The sequence below is a fragment of the Canis lupus genome, chromosome 1, assembly GCF_048164855.1.
Source record: "Canis lupus baileyi chromosome 1, mCanLup2.hap1, whole genome shotgun sequence".
NCBI classification, from domain to species: Eukaryota; Metazoa; Chordata; class Mammalia; order Carnivora; family Canidae; genus Canis; species Canis lupus.
This window is the reverse complement of record NC_132838.1, coordinates 62656220-62673391: the sequence shown is the minus strand read 5'-3', so window position 1 is coordinate 62673391 and position 17172 is coordinate 62656220. Positions and strand designations below refer to the sequence as shown.

Sequence of the window (17172 nt, the reverse complement as noted above, 5' to 3'; positions counted from 1 at the left end):
AAAAATCTATGAAAGAAACTTGAATCTCATCCTAAGAAGCCGCCAAATGGCGTTTAATATGATTAATTTCCTAAGTTCCGCTCTCCCAGCACTAGAATTATTTGCAGCAAAACTACGTAACCAAATAGACTTCAGAGTTGTATTCCCTAGCATCAGATTTTTTCCCCCTTGGTTAATATAAATTTTCTTTTGTGTTCTTTTCTACTTTTATAAAAATGAAGTAGAGTTAACATCTGATGTCAGTTTTCTTTAAATTAATGATAAGACGTGAATGCACAGTATATTATTCTTTTGGCAGGTATGATTTTTTTTTAAAGTGTCTAGGCTTATGATTTCTCCGAGTTATTTCAATGATTCCCTAAGACAGTAGAATTTTGGGATACTCTTATAGGATGCCTCATATTTATTTAAATATTTTTTAAAAGTTATTTTCCTAAATTTAAAAATTTCAGTCATTTCCAAGATCTTAGGAAACCATTTCAGCATTATATTTATAATATTGAATCAATTGCATTTATGACATGTATTACAAGAATGACTATGTGATAGAGATCCACAAATTTTAATTTCTGAAATATCTATTTTCATGGTTTCCAAGCTGCTGAATAATAAATACTTCCAACAGGGATAAACAAGTGCTGTAAGGCCACTAGCATACTTAAAGTTCAGGCTGAGCAGCTCCTACAAACGGAGAGAAGACAATAAAAGAGGAAAAGGAGTGGGAGAGGTGTGGAAATGAAAAGAAGTGAAGGAGAAAAAGAAAGGAACAATTGTGTACCCATGTACTGTAACAAAGAGGAGTAGAGCACCCAAACACTCTTGCCCAGAAAAAAAAAAGCAGATGAGAATTTGGCATAGAAGCACATGCGTTAATCCTCTAATTCAATTTGACTTTACATAGTAGTTTTTACCAGTTTATAGTGAAGCTTAAAAGTTCATTGTGTAAGTGTAAATTTGGCATCCCTGAGCTTTGGAATTGACCTTATTTAGTGGTGAAACATGACTTTTAAGTTATTTGAACAAGTAATTTTTTTGTTATCAAAGCAGTGACTATCCTTGTTAAAATAAATAAAATGAAGGATAAATAGTGAGAATTAAAAGCCCTGTGGTTCCCTTCCCCATCTCCACCAGTATTAGTCATCAAAGGTATCAAATATATATTTATTCATTTGTATGTGGCACTCACAAGGTATTATAGGGATTTACATATATTAGCTCACATAATTCTCACAACGAACACCATGAAATACTATTATTATTCTCATTTTACAGATGAGGAAATAGGCGCTGTAGGGTTAAGTTGCTTAGCTCTCACATAGCTAGTGAATCTCTAAGACATTCCCAAAGTGTGCTTTATGTATTCCTATATTTATCAGTTTTGTATATCCTTTATTGACTTCTTGCTGTGATAGCTGAGGATTTAGCTTATTTTGCCCAAACTTTCCAACATCCTCGTCTTCAGATATATTTTCACAAAAATTTAATCTTCTGTGCTACAGCTTTAGTGAAGTTTCGTTAGTATATATATTTTCTTACTACCCTTGTTTCTTGTTTCTCCAACAAGAGAGAGCATCAATATCTCCATTCTGCAAAATACATGCAGTAGCCCTCTTCATTCCTTCAATTCTCCTACTTTCCCTTCCACCTGTCACCTTTTAAAAAATATATTTTTTTAAAGATTTAATGTATTTATTCATGAGACACAGAGAGAGAGAGACAGAGAGAGAGAGACAGAGAGAGGGAGGCACAGACACAGGCAGAGGGAGAAGCAGGTTCCATGCAGGCAGCCTGACGTGGGACTCGATCCCTGGTCTCCAGGATCACACACTGGGGTGAAATTAGCACTAAACCACTGAGCCACCAGAGCTGCCTCCTTTCACCTTTTATCACTGTACTTTTGCCTTTATTGAATTTCACATGTCTTACATCCTACTCCATAACCACAACACTTTCCTATTTTGTTCATATGCTGATTCTACAATACAAAATTCAATAAACACTGAAAATGTTATTATAATTGTGTAAATATTGGTCCCTGGAAAGTCAAATTGAGCATTATGTTTATATTTCTTTTGCTACTTTCTTGTGGAATTGGTAATTGGTATCTTTTTTCCTTGCCTCATTTGTCATGATTGCATATTAAATTTTATTCAAACTTCCTGTCATACAGTCTCTGATACGGTGGACCTTTTTACCACCAAGTTCTGTTTGGAGCTCTCCTTCTTCCTGTACGACTTGCGGTTCTGGTTATCCTGGAACTTGCCTTCACTGCTCTTCTGAATAGGATTCACTGTTTCCTAGCATTTTCTTCTTTCTTGGATTATTCTTCCTTTTTGTTGGAGTATATCCTAAGGAATTTCATCAGAGAGCTCCACAGTAGCTAAACTTTCTGATGGCTTACGTGTCTGAAAATGGTTTTTTTCCACTTTCACATTTGATAAATGGTTTTATTCTATGCAGATTTTTAAGTGGAAAATCATTTTCCTTCTGATATTTGAAAGCATTCTTCTTTTGTTTTCTATCATCTAGTGCTGTGATAATTCTGTGATAGTGTGATTGTTCCCTTTTAAGGAATTTGTTTTTATTTCCACACTGGAAAATTTAAATATATTGTTTTTATTTATTGTTTTAAAGTTTTACAGTGATATGGTTCAGTGTATATATTTCCTTTATTTATTGAGCCAGACACATCATAGGCTCTTTTAGTTTGACTTTCATTGAAGTACTCGGTTGTAGGAGATTTCTTCCAAGATGATGATTATTATTTATTACTATTACCACTTCCCTTCTATAATCTCCACTCCCTCTAATGCCAAACATCTTAGAGTAATCATCTATGTCTTGTTTTTTCTGATAGTTTCTATTTCTTATAGAAATAAATATATCTGTATTTTGTAAAGTATTTTGTTATTTTGTAAAGTATTTAGTATTTTGTACTAATATTTTGTTATTTTGTAAAGTATTTAGTATTCATATTTTAATTTGGCACATATTTTAATTTAACACGTTTGATTTCTGGTTTTTAATGCCATCCTTTTCTTGTTCTTGTTTGTTTGTTTAAAGATTTATTTATTTATTTTAGAGAGACAGTGTGCCAGCAGGGGGAGAGGCAGAGGGAAAGAATCTCAAACAGACTCCCTGAATGAGGAGCATGACAATGCAGGTTCTATCCTAGGATCTTGAGATCATGACCTTGAGCCAAAATCAAGTCAGACGCTCAACCCACTGAGCCACCCAGGAACCCCTTATACAGTATCTTCTTGAATATCTCTGAAGATACAATAAGAAGTATAAGAAGAATTTTTTTAAGGATTTCTCTCTTGATAAGTTACCTATGTTTTTCCTGGCATCAATTTTGCTTATTTTGATCTTTCTCATTCATATTGCAAGTTTTTTCCCTCAGATTTTTGGTGGTCCTTGTCTGTCCATTTTATTTTTCGGGGTAATAGAAAAGCTGAGTGACTGACTGCCAAAGGCAGTTACTGCACTGGCAAACTTTGTTTTAAGGTGTGTGGGTGGGGAAGTGCACATTATAATTTAGGACTCTTAAATGTCAGAGTTCCAACTCCCACACAAGCTGCCCTACTTCTTCCCAAGCAGTGTTTTCAATTATTATAGAGAAGAATGGCTGTTTTTACTCCTCCCTCCCCCCCCTCCCTCCCTCCCTCCCTTCCTTCCTTCCTTCCTTCCTTCCTTCCTTCCTTCCTTCCTTTCTTCCTTTATCCCTTCTTTCCTCTCTCCTTCCCTTCCTTCTTCCCTTTCTACTCTCCCTCCTCCATGCTTTTTCTCTCTTTCTTTTCTTTCTTTTACCCAGAGCTGTGATGAGGGAAGATATAGGTGATGGACCTTCTGAGAAAGATGTTGGGTGACAGAGGTGGACGTGGATGGAGAGAACTTGTTTTGTCTGAACTTTTCAATAAATCTCTCCATTTTTTAGCCTGTGCTTCGCTTCTACTCTCCACTGTAGTTGGCGCTTCAAAGTTCTCAGTCCTCTGGATTCCACTGGGCAGATTAACTTCCTGTGCAGTCCTTTCTGCGTCTATACCTTACAGCATCTCTCTTTACTTTGCTTTATCACTCACTGGTTCATTATCTGTGTTCAGTCTTCCCCAGATTTGTTGAAATCATTTATTGATTGTCCTGCTTTTCATTCTCTTTTTCATTGTTGGTTTATATCTTTTTTTTGTATATACCTCTATTATTATTTTCACTGAGTCTTAACAAAGAGAGGAGATAAGCAGTTACGTTGTCTTTCATCTGATTTTTTTCTTGTAATGAAGATAGAAAGGGCCACTGTCATTCATGACTTCATTTGCTCATTCAAAAAATATTTATTAAGTGATTATTAATTCTATGTCTTGCACTGAAAATAGAATTATAAACAATACCAGAGAGCACTTCTATGCTCATAGGGATGCCAAGTGGGGCAGATAAGTGAGGGGGGCCCTGGCTTAATCCCAGAGAGCAGTTTCCTTGAGAAAGTGAGTTTGAATTGAGATATGAAGGATAACTGAGAATGAGGTAGATTACAATGGGATGGGAGGAAGAATGTTTTTGGAAAAGGCAACTGTATTTACAAAGTTCCAGGCCCGGCTAAGAGAATGGTGCTTAGGGCAGCCTGGGTGGCTCAGCGGTTTTGTGCCACCTTCAGCCCAGGGTGTCATCCTGGAGACTCGGGATCGAGTCCCACGTTGGGCATGGAGCCTGCCTCTCCCTCTCTCTGTTTCTCATGAATAAATAAATAACATCTTTAAAAAAAAGAGAGAGAGAGAGAGAGAGAGAATAGTGCTTAGAAGAACTGAGAGAATTCAGGTGGCTACAGCATGGAGGACAAGGGAAGAGCCAGGTGACAGGAGATGGGTAAGCAGGTACTGGCCAGAGGAGATTGGTGAAATGGGGCCTTCTTAGGTAGCTTCAGAGCTGGAGTCTCTATCCCTAGGAGCACTGGGAAGCCACTGAAGGTTGTAAGAGGGTTTGGGGCAGGGGTGGGAACAATGTGGAAAAAAAAAAAAAAAAACAGTCTGGCTGTTGTGCGTTGAACCGAGTACAGACATTAGCGATGAAGGGAGACGAGTTTGGAAATTATGATAATTGCCCAGGCTATAAGCATTGGCTGTCTGAAGTAGAATTGCCAGAGTGGAAATGGACAGGAGTGAACAGATTTGATAGTCATTTAGAAGCTAAATCAGTGGTCTGGACAATGGGCTAGATTTGGAAAGAGATGGAGAAGCAGTTTTCAAGGATAACTTTCAAGTTTCATGGTGCCTTAGCCTAAACGAAGGAGAACTGCAGGAGAAGCAAGTTTGAGGGAATATGATGGCTTTGAACACGCTGAGTTGAAGTGTCCTTGAGATGTACAAACAGAGATTCTGAGTTGGCTTTTGAATACATAGACATGAGAGCTGTATTACAGATATTAACTTGGAGTCAATGACATTTAAGTATTAACTAAGACTTTATTATGGAATGAGACTAATTAGGAAAAAAGATCATATAGTGAGAAGAAATGAAGGCATAGAGTTTTAGTTCTGATTGAGTGCTTTCAATATAGGTTAGTAAGAGTAAGGAGCCTCTTCCCATTTAAAAAAATGAGTAAGTAACAATTATTATTAGAAAACAAGTGGAATATCTGCTATAAAGACAGAGTTGCATATTAAAAATATTTACTCATAGAAGGTAGAGTAACAATTAATTTAGCTCACTTAGCTACAATGATGTTATGAGAGTCAGAAAGATATTTGGTTAATATTTTTGGTGATGAGGTTCAGTTCTTTTCCCTTCTTTTTGGTTTGAAAGTTTTTATAATCTTTCAGTTTTCTTGTCAGTAATACAGATTTTTTCCTGTGTATATGGAAAACTAAAGAGAAAGGTTTTTTCCTTGTTGCTTAAACTATCGGTTGGTAATATAGTGTTTCATTTAATTTTAAATAAATAGACTTGGTTTATTTATTTATTTTTAAGATTTTATTTATTAATTCATGAGAGACACAGAGACACAGGCAGTGGGAGAAGCAGGCTCCATGCAAGGAGCCCGAAGTGGGACTCAATCCTGGATCCCTGGATCACGCCCTGAGCCAAAGGCAGACGTTCAACCGCTGAGCCACCCAGGCATCCCCAGACTTGATTTAATGTTGAAGAAGATCCTGCTTCAGGTTCTCCAATTTACTATGAGAAACTGCAGTTGAAATTATATTCAAGAAAAAATTTTAAGTAATTGGATCTATAAATATCCATATTAGATTCCAACTGCCATCTGACTTCATCATTAGAAGTCTGGACTACATGAAAATCATCTCAGGCAGGTGAAAATCATTTCCATTTTATTTTATTTTTTTAAAAGATTTTATTTATTCATGAGAGAGAGAGAGAGAAAGAGAGAGGCAGAGACACAGGCAGAGGGAGAAGCAGGCTCCATGCAGAGAGCCCGACGTGGGACTCGATCCCGGGTCTCCAGGATCACGCCCTGGGCCGAAGGTAGGTGCCCCACCACTGAGCCACTCAGGAATCCCCTCATTTCTATTTTATAATTCATGATGAGGTTGTTCAATCTGTACAAGGGTTTATATTCAGTATAAATTTTACATATTTCCTCTAGGTGGTGCACAACGCACAGTTATGTTGAAAAAATCAATAGGCAATACCTAAAGCCTTTCTATATTTTATTCTGCATCTGAATAAAACCAAATCTCTTTTATCTACTGATTATAATTTAATAATTGAGATGATATTATTTCATATTTTTGAGATATTGGCCTATATGCAATAATTTCTTGAAGTATAATAAAATGCAGGTGTAATTTTTTCCTTGGTATTGTAATGGAATTATTTTTTTAGCCTGTAATGAAGAAGATTTTGATATATCTATTTCTTTCAGTTACTTCAAGTGAATGATAAATATCCAAATAAAACTATCATCAACTACACAACTAGTAATGTAAAATGAAAAATAGGTCTACATCCATGTACTTCAGATTAGGTCTTGAAGTATGTACTGCTACTCTGCCTTCATATACATTAAACAAGTCTCATTTCTTCCCTAACATCAGTGAAAGGAATAGGAAGTCTGAATGCTGTGGTATGTACATTTTGGATGATCTTTTCCTTATGTTTGTTGCATAGGACAGAAATCACCACAAGAGTGCAGGGCAGGCTCTTTGTACGAAATGGTATGGGAGTAGATAGACTAGCACTGGACTGGTATGGCTGGAGAGTATCATTTTTTAGGCGTTCATATGAGTTTTAATGGTCTTTAAAACTTAGATTGCTTTTCTAAAATATGTAGGTTATGTTCAAATAACCCTAAGTCTTCCTTTATTAAATCTGAGTAATTATTAAGGTTGTATTTTTTTTCTTCTGAATCACTAATTGACTCAGAAGTTTAAGACTATGATACTTAATTAAAGTCCATGTTTCTCAAATTATCAGCTTTATTCTCCTTTTCGTAAAGATAGATAATGTGGTGCATTTTTAGCAAATACAGGGTATTAGTATTAGCGTGATAAACATTTCTTGAGAATCCTGTGATTTCAGGATCTAGTAGCTCAAGGAAGACTTTTCTAAATCCCAAATATGTAGTGTAAACAATAAGAAAAATACCCCCAGAATTCAGAGTTCTGTTGAGACCTCATGTAAGAAGGAAGGTCTTAAATGGGCCTTGAAAAAATGGGATGGACAAAGGCTCAGAGGAAGAAATTACTCTTTCCCTTTCTTTTCCCCTTCAGTTTCTTCCTCTTCATTATCTTCTGAATCAATTTTAAATGATAAAAACATACATATCAATAGAAAAGAAAGTTAAACATTCAAAAATGTATAATGTAAAAAATAAAATTCTTCCTCCTGTCCCTAGCTCTAACACATTCCCTAAAGGGGGTCATTATTAGTAGTTAGGTATGGACATACAGATATTTTAATCCATAAATATTTATTTATTTTACATCAATGAAATATAACCACGTCTATTCTGAAAATTATCCTTTTTTAATTTTTTTGCTATTCACAAAAAGATTTATTAAGAGCTCTAGGGGCTCTAGGGGAGAATCCTTTCTTGCCTTTTCCAGAGTCTGGTGTCTCCTGGAGTTCCTTAGGGCTGCTTCATGCCAATCTCTGCCTCTGTGTTTCTGCGGCCTTCTCCCCTCCTCCCTGTGTCTTCTGTGCTTCTGTTTCCTTATAAGAACACCTGCCACTGGTTTTAAGGCCTACCTGGACAGTCCAGGAGGATCTCTTGAGGCCCTTAATTATATCTGCAATAATCCATCTCCTAAGTCGGAAAAAAAGGTGAGACTATAGAATGTTAGCATGTTGTAACAATACTATTCCTCTTTATACAACATCTGTACTCCTCTTAAAGTACTAACATCATTCAGCTTTCTGTTCTAGTAAGAGTTACATAATCTTAATATTCGATATTGCTTTTTCTGTGAATGCAGAGAGACTACCTATGTTTTAAAAAATCTTTTTATTTTGAAATAATGATATACTCATGAGACGTTGTAAAGATACGTACAGGGATGTTCCCTGTACTCTTCACCCACCCTTCCCCAAAGTTAACATCAATAGTACAGTATCAAACTAGGAAATTGAAATTGATACAATCCACAGAACTAATTCAGATTTTAACAGTTATATATGTACTATAGGTATGACTATGTGTGTGTACTCCCCTGCAATTTGACTACAAGGAGCTGCCTGTAGTTCCTACCACAAGGCTCCCTTGTGCTACCCTCTTTACAGCTACAACTTCAATCCTGAATTTCTGGCAATCACTAATCTGTTCTTCAACTGTGTAATTTTGTTATTTTATAATGTTATGTAAATGGAATTAAATAGCATGTAACCTTTTAACTTTGCCTTTTTAAAAACTCAGCCTAATTCCCTTGAGATTCGCTGAAGTTAGTACCACAACTTATTTTTGCACTCAGTATTATATCAGAAACATCTGTTAGTATATGTAGATCAATCAGATATATTTACACACACATATACATAATACATATATTTACAAAAGCATAGTGTGCCATTGTATAGATGCATCATAATTTATTTAGCTTATTTCTTGTTTGACATTTGGGTTGTTTCCTAGATATTTTTAATAGCATAACAATGTTTAGTAAATAAATTTACACACACACACACACATATATATATGTATATACACTTCTGCCTACTTGTGTTAAAGTATAGCACAAGTTCTTAGAGTTATAAGGGATACCTTTTACATTTTTTAAAAAAGATTTATTTATTTATTTTAGTGGTGGAGAGGCAGGGAGAGAAGAGAGTCTTAAGCAGACTCTGCTGAGTGTGGAGCCTGACCTGGGGCTCAGTGGGCTCAATCTCAGGACCCTGAGACCACAACCTGAGAGAAGAATCAAGAGGAGATACTCACTGGGGGCAGCCCGGGTGGCTCAGCAGTTTAGCGCTGCCTTGGGCCCAGGTCCTGACCCTGGGGACCCAGGATAGAGTCCTACCTCGGGCTCCTGCATGGAGCCTGCTTCTCCCTCTGCCTGTGTCTCTGCATCTCCTCTCTCTCTGTCTCTCATGAATAAATGAATAAAATATTAAAAAAAAAAAAAAAGAAAGAGGAGATACTCACTGAACAGATTCTGTGACAGAGTGACCTCCAAGTGATGTGATCTACCTTGTGCATGTGTGTCAAATGACAGACTTTACAGAAGAAAGTTTGGAGACAGTGATTCGGATGCTAAGAACTGGGTGGAGGTATTTTATTCTAGACACTGTAAGTGAAATAAATATTACTTGTAGGGCAGCCCGGGTGGCTCAGCGGTTCAGCGCCTGCCTCGGCCCAAGTCGTGACCCCGGAATCCCGGGGTCAAGTCCCACGTCGGGCTCCCTGCACGGAGCCTGATTCTCCCTCTGCCTGTGTCTCTGCCTCTCTCTCTCTCTTTTTCTCTAATGAATAAGTAAATAAAATCTTTAAAAAATATATATATATATATATAACTTGTAGTGCCATGTGCTGGTACCATGGATGTGCTTTCAGATATCGTGACGCTCTAAGTACTTTACGATTCCTGGCATTTTGTACTAAAAAGCTGTCTAAAATAAGTGGAAGTTGGACAAGGTGATGGGCAGACGAGGGCAGACACGGTCGTCAGGAATTACCTCGGGCGGGACGAAGTTCAGGGCTCCCAAGGCAGGCGGGCCCAGGCTTCCGCCCTGAGTTGACCACCTCTCAGTTTCGTGATCTCCCGCCATGTTTCAGTCCTGCGTCTTAGTCCTCTTCTCTCTCACACAGAAATGCAGTGGAGCCTCGAGCAACAGGGGCCTGGACTGCGCAGGTGCACCTACACGCGGATCTTAAAATACATTTTGGGGGTGGTTGTGGTTTTGCCGCGCAAAGTTTCATTTCCGGTTGGCCCAGGGCTCTGGCGTGGTGGCAACGGCTGCCCGGGGCTGCAGGGAGAGGCGCAGGCCGGAGCCGTGAGCTCGGAGGGGTGGCAAGCTCTGGACTCCGCAGGCTCCTGACCGCGGCGGGACAGCGGCCCTCGGACAGACAGGCACAGGAACGCAGAGCAGCGGCAGGCGAGCGGCAGCCATGTCCGCCCGGGGCTCTTCCGCTGCCGACCCGGAAGTGGTTCTCGGGGAGCCGAGGGGTCGGCCCCGCCCCCGCAGACCCCTGGCGAGCGCCCCCGGGCGCCCCGCTCAGCTTCGGGGCTTTTCCTCGTCGAGCTGGGGCCCAGGAGGGGCGCGCGCGGCTTCGAGCTGGTGCTGCGGGTTCGACCTGGGAGGCCTCCCGCGCGTCCTCAGGTGCCTGGGGGGGAGGGGCAGACAGGGAGGGGCAGACGGGCAGGGGAGGGGCAGGGGGCAGGGGGGTGGGAGGGGCAGACGGGCAGGGGTAGGGGAGAGGGACGGGGGGAGGGGCATTGGGGCGGGGGTGGGAGGCCCGCAGGGGGAGGCCCGCATGGGGGAGGTCCACAGTGGGGGGAAGTCTGCAGGGGCGGGAGGCCCGCAGGTGCTTGTCGCCGCGGGAATAGTTGCCCCGAAGCTGGGCTCGCGGCTGGTCGGGGCGGGAAGGAGCGGAGCAGCGCTGGCCACTCCGGGAGGCTCCGACGGCCCCGCTGGAGAACGGGCCGGGGGTGGCCCGAGGCTGCAGGAGGGGGCCTGCTCCGCTCTGTTTTAGCCAAACGCTGTCCGAGCAATAGACAGCTGAGGGCCCACGGGTTGCTCCTCCTCTCTGTGGATTTTTTTTTCACAGTACCGTTCATGAGTTTTCCTTATGCTTCTCTTAGTGACATTTTCTTTTTTTCTAGCTTAATTTAAGAATAACAGCATATGGGCAGCCCGGGTGGCTTAGTGGTTCAGCGCCTGCCTTCGGCCCAGGGCGTGACCCTGGAGACCCGGGTTCGAGTCCTGCGTCGGGCCCCCTGCATGGAGCCTGCTTCTCCCTCTGCCTGTGTCTCTGCCTCCCTCTCTGTGTGTGTCTCTCATGAATTGAAAAAATAATAACAGCATATAATACATACATAAAACGTGTTACTCGATTGTTTATGTTCTTGGCCAGGCTTCCTATCAACAGTAGGCCATTAGCGCCTTTTCGGGGAGTCAGAAGTCATGCATGGATACTCGCTCGCCGTGGGTGCCCCCCAAGCCCTGTGCTGTTGTTCAAGGGTCAACTGCAATAATGGTCACAGTCATTATCTCAAAGAACTGGTACATCAAATGAAATAGTCCATGTAAGAGTGCTCAGGATCCATCCTTGCATGTAGTAAACACTCAGTATTTTTAATTATTATGTTGATCATTATGATTGTGATTGGACAAAATTTTGTGTGAGTGTTTTCCGTACCACCCCGTCTAATTTCCACTGAAGAGGATTTTGGCTGTACTCACTCATTTTCCTTGCCTTTACCACCTTTCAAAAGGAATTCCGGCGTTTCCAGAAAGGATATTACACTTTTGTTAATGTCAAGCGAGGACGGCAGGAACAAGTCAGTGGGCTGATCCGATAGGGAGAAAAGTCAGGAGGTTCCAGATGACATCCCTCAGGAAGTCACAATCTGTAGGGAAGATTTGGGAACATCAGGTGCAAAGGAAAATGGAGAAAGAAGAATCAAGAGTGAGAGGAGGCAGAAAAACAAAACAAAACAAAACAAAAAACAGGGTTGAGAAACGGGGGGTTTGGGGACTGAGAGTTTCTGGAAATCTGATGTGAGCAGAACAATTGAGAGGAAAGGGAATGTACTGTATTGTTGTGGACATGCATTTGGATCTTCTTTGATGGATCAAAGTAAAACATTTAAGCCAGAAACTTACATTCTGGTGTACTCTGTGTCCCACTGAGTGTCCCACTAGTGCCACCAGGCAGGAGACAAAGGGTAGTTGACCAAGACCTTCCTGCATGCCCTTTCACTTGCATACAGTTAACTCAGAATGGAGCTCCTGGTATGTAGTAAGTGATATCAGGTTGAGCTCTGCTTTCTCTTGATTATATTTTATTTTTGTTTTATTTTAATTTTTAAAAAAGATTTTATTCATTTGGCAGAGCACAAGCAGGGGGAGCAGCAGGCAAAGGGAGAGGGAGAAGCAGGCTCCCCACTGAGCAGAGAGCCGGATGTGGGGCTCGATCCCAGTACCCTGGGATCATGACCCAAGCCGATGGCAACACTTAGCCAACTGAGCCACCCAGGCACCCCTCATTTTTATTTTAAAGCAACATTATCATTTTTCCGATTCTTCCCCGTCCCCCCAAATGAAATGTTTGGTGTTATCCGTGATACTTTCTTCCTTTTACCAACCTGGTACCAATCTATCACCCAATCCCATCTGTGCTTATTCAATGAACTTTTCTTTAATTCAGGTTCGATAATACTGTTCCAGGGGTCACACTCAAATACCTACTTGGGTTAGGAGGGTAACCAAGCTGTCTGGTGTGCGGCAGTAGGGCTAATTTAGAGTCAGAGTTTGGGGTTTGGAGAAGAACAGGATGTAACATCAATCTGAATCTTCTGAATTCGGATTCAATTGAGATAGACAAAGAAGTCTAGCTGAGGAGGATCTAAATGTTAGTTTTATTAACATTTATTGCCGGAATTTAATTTATTGCCAGAATTGTTAGGACACTTGAGTATGTGGCAGATACTGAACTCCATCAATACTGAATCCCATAAATAGACAGACTTTCCCACCCACAGGCGGGTCTGGATTCTGGCCGGCCTCCTCCCCTGGGGCAGAGTTGTAACATTTCAGTTGTGTTAAGGATAGAGGATAATGTGTACTCTCTGCAGACTCATTGTTCCCATAAAGAGGAGGGGTGGGGAAGGATCTCAGCTCTGCTTGATCTCAGCTCTGCTTTTCTGGTCCCTGTTCCCAAAGTCATCAATGAATACCCCGAGTTTCCTGTTACCTCTATTTGCCAAATTCCATGGAATTACTGTTTTGTTGCTTTTTTTTTTTTATTTTTTTTTTTATTTATTTATGATAGTCACAGAGAGAGAGAGAGAGAGAGAGAGGCAGAGACACAGGCAGAGGGAGAAGCAGGCTCCATGCACTGGGAGCCCGATGTGGGATTTGATCCCGGGTCTCCAGGATCGCGCCCTGGGCCAAAGGCAGGCGCCAAACCACTGCGCCACCCAGGGATCCCTGTTTTGTTGCTTTTAACCCATTGGGTTTAATCATGAAGCCTGCCGTGGTCTGTCAGGAGTGTGGCTTTCCTTTCTAGGGGGCCAGATACACTTTTGAGACCGCCTCCCTTTTCATGAGGCCACCCCCTACCCACAATTGTTGTACCTCCTACCCCACTAGTACTCAGTGTAGATGTAGCACCTAGCACCTCTGAAATAAATTGGACGAGTGCACTAATTAAAGTAACATTTTGTGACCAAGGCTGACCATAATGTCCAGAATCGCTTGTCAGTTTTGCAGTAAGATTGAATGCAAACACTAAGACAATTTGGTAAGAAACTGCTATCACCACAAAGATGTCCCAAAATTGAACATCAATGCCTCCTAATTATAATATTTCAGGGAGATTTCAAAGATTTGAAGTCTCAAATTATATTGCTAAAATTAAATTAAAATCAGAGGACTTTATGTCATCCCAAATTTTCAAATTTGCTCTCTCTGGTGTCTGGATAGAGTCAGGTTCTTTTAGCTTCTTTGGTCAGTTTTTCACTAAAATGCAGGTATTTGCTTTAGTTGTATTCCTTACCCCTTTCATGCCATTGCTTTTAAAAAAGTGTCCAAAGATTTAATAGAACAAAAGATGACCTGAGCACCAACCCCACACCCACCTAATTTAGGAAACAGGCCAATTCCAATCTCACAGAGCAGAAATCCTGATGAAAGTATGTCCTCAGGACCCTGTTTTTAGTGTTGCTAAGGGTACTTGGAAGAAAAAAAGTTAGGTGGAGGCATTTTTCTCATTTCAGACTTGCTGTGATTCTCATCCATGATTACTGTTCTTTTAGGTCTATGATCAGCGTACTTGAAAGCCTGTGATCTCCCCTAGCAAGAGTTAATTTTGGCCCTATCCCATGACCAGAATTGGGGAGGGGAAGCTATCCCTGTACTGTGTATTTCCTCTTAAGCTTAGAAATTATGGTGGTGGCAACTTTGGCCCATGGGTCTCATTTGAGGTATTTTTCTTTTCCTTTTGCATATTTATACCCTCTCAATTTCCAATTCAGTTTTTTCTCTTTGAATCTTGTGCTTCAGGCACTCCAGAGCTTAATGAGTGTGTACTCTGTCTAGAGACATAGTTATCCAATATCTTGTGAGCAGGCTTTTATTTTTTATTTTTTATTTTTATTTTTTGCCCTGTACCTGTTTTCTTTTAATATGAATTGCCTAATATCAGGAACTTGCTGCTAGGGAAGTAATTCCTGAGCACCTAGCCGAGAGCCGCTCTAATAGATTTTTGAACTGAAGCTCCTTTTGGTAATTCTGAAAACTGTGTCTCTTGGGGCCTGTTCCTTAAGGCATTGTTCTTGATTTTTAAATGTTCCAGGTCTTGAGTAACATTATTTTCTCCCACATCGTTTTCTGTAGCTGTAGGATATTTGTCTCTAGCTTCATTTTTCTCTACGGTTCTGTTGAATCTTCCGAGAAGCTCAATTAAATTTTTAATCAGCTTCTTAAATTGTTTCCTTTCTTTCCTTTAGCACCACTTGCTTGGTCTAAACACTTTTTTATCATCCTTTAATTTATTCTTTGTATTTCTGTCCTATTCCTCTAGATTATGTGTCAATGCGGATAGTGGGATGATGGGATTCTGGGACTATCAAATCCTTTGCCTGTCAAATATATCTTGTCCAATATATATGCTTTGAGTTGGGTAATCCCACCTGGGAGATATTCTCCCATCTGGCCAACATCTAAGACTCCCATCTGCTCGTGTCCTGTCTGGCTCCACTGTACTGTGCCCCATTTTTGCTTTGCCATCCCTTAGAGCCCTACTTTCACCCACTTTTCAGGTATGTACTTTCAGGCACAGTATCACCCTGAAACTCACTTAATAATTCTTGCTGTATGTTTATGATGATCCTGACTTTCTCCCCTCAAATCTGTGCAGATTTTTATTTTAACAGCTTAGTTTTGCTGTCCTAAGCTTAAGGGGTTCTTCCCCAACTACTTTGACAATGGACTCTTTCTTTGCAGCTTGAGAAGCCATCTTTAATAGTTTCCAGGATCATTTCCTTAGGAGAATCACTCCTTAGGAGAATCATTTCTTTCTGTTTTTTTTTTTTTTTTTTTTTTGAGATTTTATCTGTCTTCCTCTCTCAGATGTTGTTGGACCCTAGTAACCATTAGATCTCTCCCTCTTTTTCTCTCCCCTCCCCCCTTTTTTTCTAATGCATTCTTTAACATTAAGCAATCCTAGATGCTGTATACATGGTGTTTTTGTTTTTGTTTTTTCCCTTTTTATGTTTCTGTTGTGGCTTTCGGAATCTTGTTTTCTCCATTGCATTTTTCTATCCTTTTTTTCTATATTTCATTTTTCTCTTATGAAGATGTCTCTTTTCCTCCAGCTTAGATAATTTCTTCTATAAAATTGTGTCCAATGTTCCCCCAGAAAAATTAGTTTGAAGAGGCAAATTTGAGTCAGATTTTAGAGGGCTTTGAATATAAATTCTATAGATTAATGTGACTGCACATTAGAATTGCCTGGGGAGCTTTAAAAAGTCCAATGTTCAGACTCTGTGGGCGCTTTGGTCATGGAGCAGCCGTGGGCAGTCTCCTCTGCCAATGGGCTCAGTTGCCTAGTGTTTCTGTTCCCTCTATCTGTTGTCACGCCCTGAGGTCTTCGGGAGTCACCATCAAGGTTTCCACCAGTCTACAAGTGACAGCAAAGGCAGCCATCCCCTCCAGTGGCCCACTCATGGCCTTCCACGACTATTACTGGCACCACCTGGATTCCACTTCCAATAACAGCTCCTGACAAAATGCAGAGTATCCTGGGGAGGCCATCTCTCACTACCCAGTTTCTCCAAGGCCCACTGGGGTCACTGGTGGGCAAGCTCCTTTTTGGAGAAGTCCACTTTCCCGTTCATGGCTAAGTGTTGGAGTCTCCAAAAGTTTGGAACCTTTCCAGGCCACCAGCAGCACAGTCACCTGTTCTTGCTTCTGGAAGCCATGAGGAGGCAGCCTGGTGGCCTGCCTGGCAAAGCCAACACTGGGCCCCAATCCTGAATGGCCACCATGTGGCTCCCAGAGGCGCTAGGCTCGCCAGAGCTCTTCTCCTACCAGTAGACCAGGCAGGCTGCAGGAAGCCACAGTTGGGCTCTTTTATATCAAAACTGCAAAACACCAAAAAGGAAGGTGAGAGAATTCTACTCTTTACTATCCAAGCCACAGGCAAGCCTTCCTGACACCCTGTAACTGTGTGCCTCATACCAAGTGGGAAATAAACTCCAATCAGCCAGCAAAACAAAGCAAAGCAAAACAAAACAAAACAAAACAAAAAATGTCAGGACTCACTGCCAGAGATTCTGAATTAATTGATATGATGGAGACTGGACGTGGGTGTTTTTAAATTCTAATTCTCAAGAACAGTGAAGGGTCTGAAATTTTACTCTGATAGCTAAGAAGTTAGTTTCAAGGATGCTGGTATAAAACATGAGATCCTTTGTCAGAGATGAAGGACAGTTTATTATTCATAGAAATATCAGAAGCCAGAGTAACAACATTTTTTTTTTTTTGCTGTTTTTTTGAGTCCTA

At 40.8% G+C, this 17172-nt stretch overlaps 1 long non-coding RNA gene across 6 annotated transcripts in view; it reads left to right on the top strand.

Annotated features, from left to right (window-relative positions):
- Positions 1–10359: 10359 nt before the first annotated feature.
- LOC140636825 (uncharacterized) overlaps positions 10360–17172 on the top strand; it is a 492878-nt gene continuing 486065 nt past the window's right edge. For 2 of the 6 annotated variants that reach the window (XR_012034058.1, XR_012034057.1), the window contains exon 1: positions 10361–10764. This is a non-coding gene — a long non-coding RNA (uncharacterized lncRNA). Of the gene's footprint in view, positions 10765–17172 lie in introns of all 6 variants that reach the window. The other 4 variants (XR_012034060.1, XR_012034062.1, XR_012034054.1 and 1 more) reach the window with 4 other exon arrangements.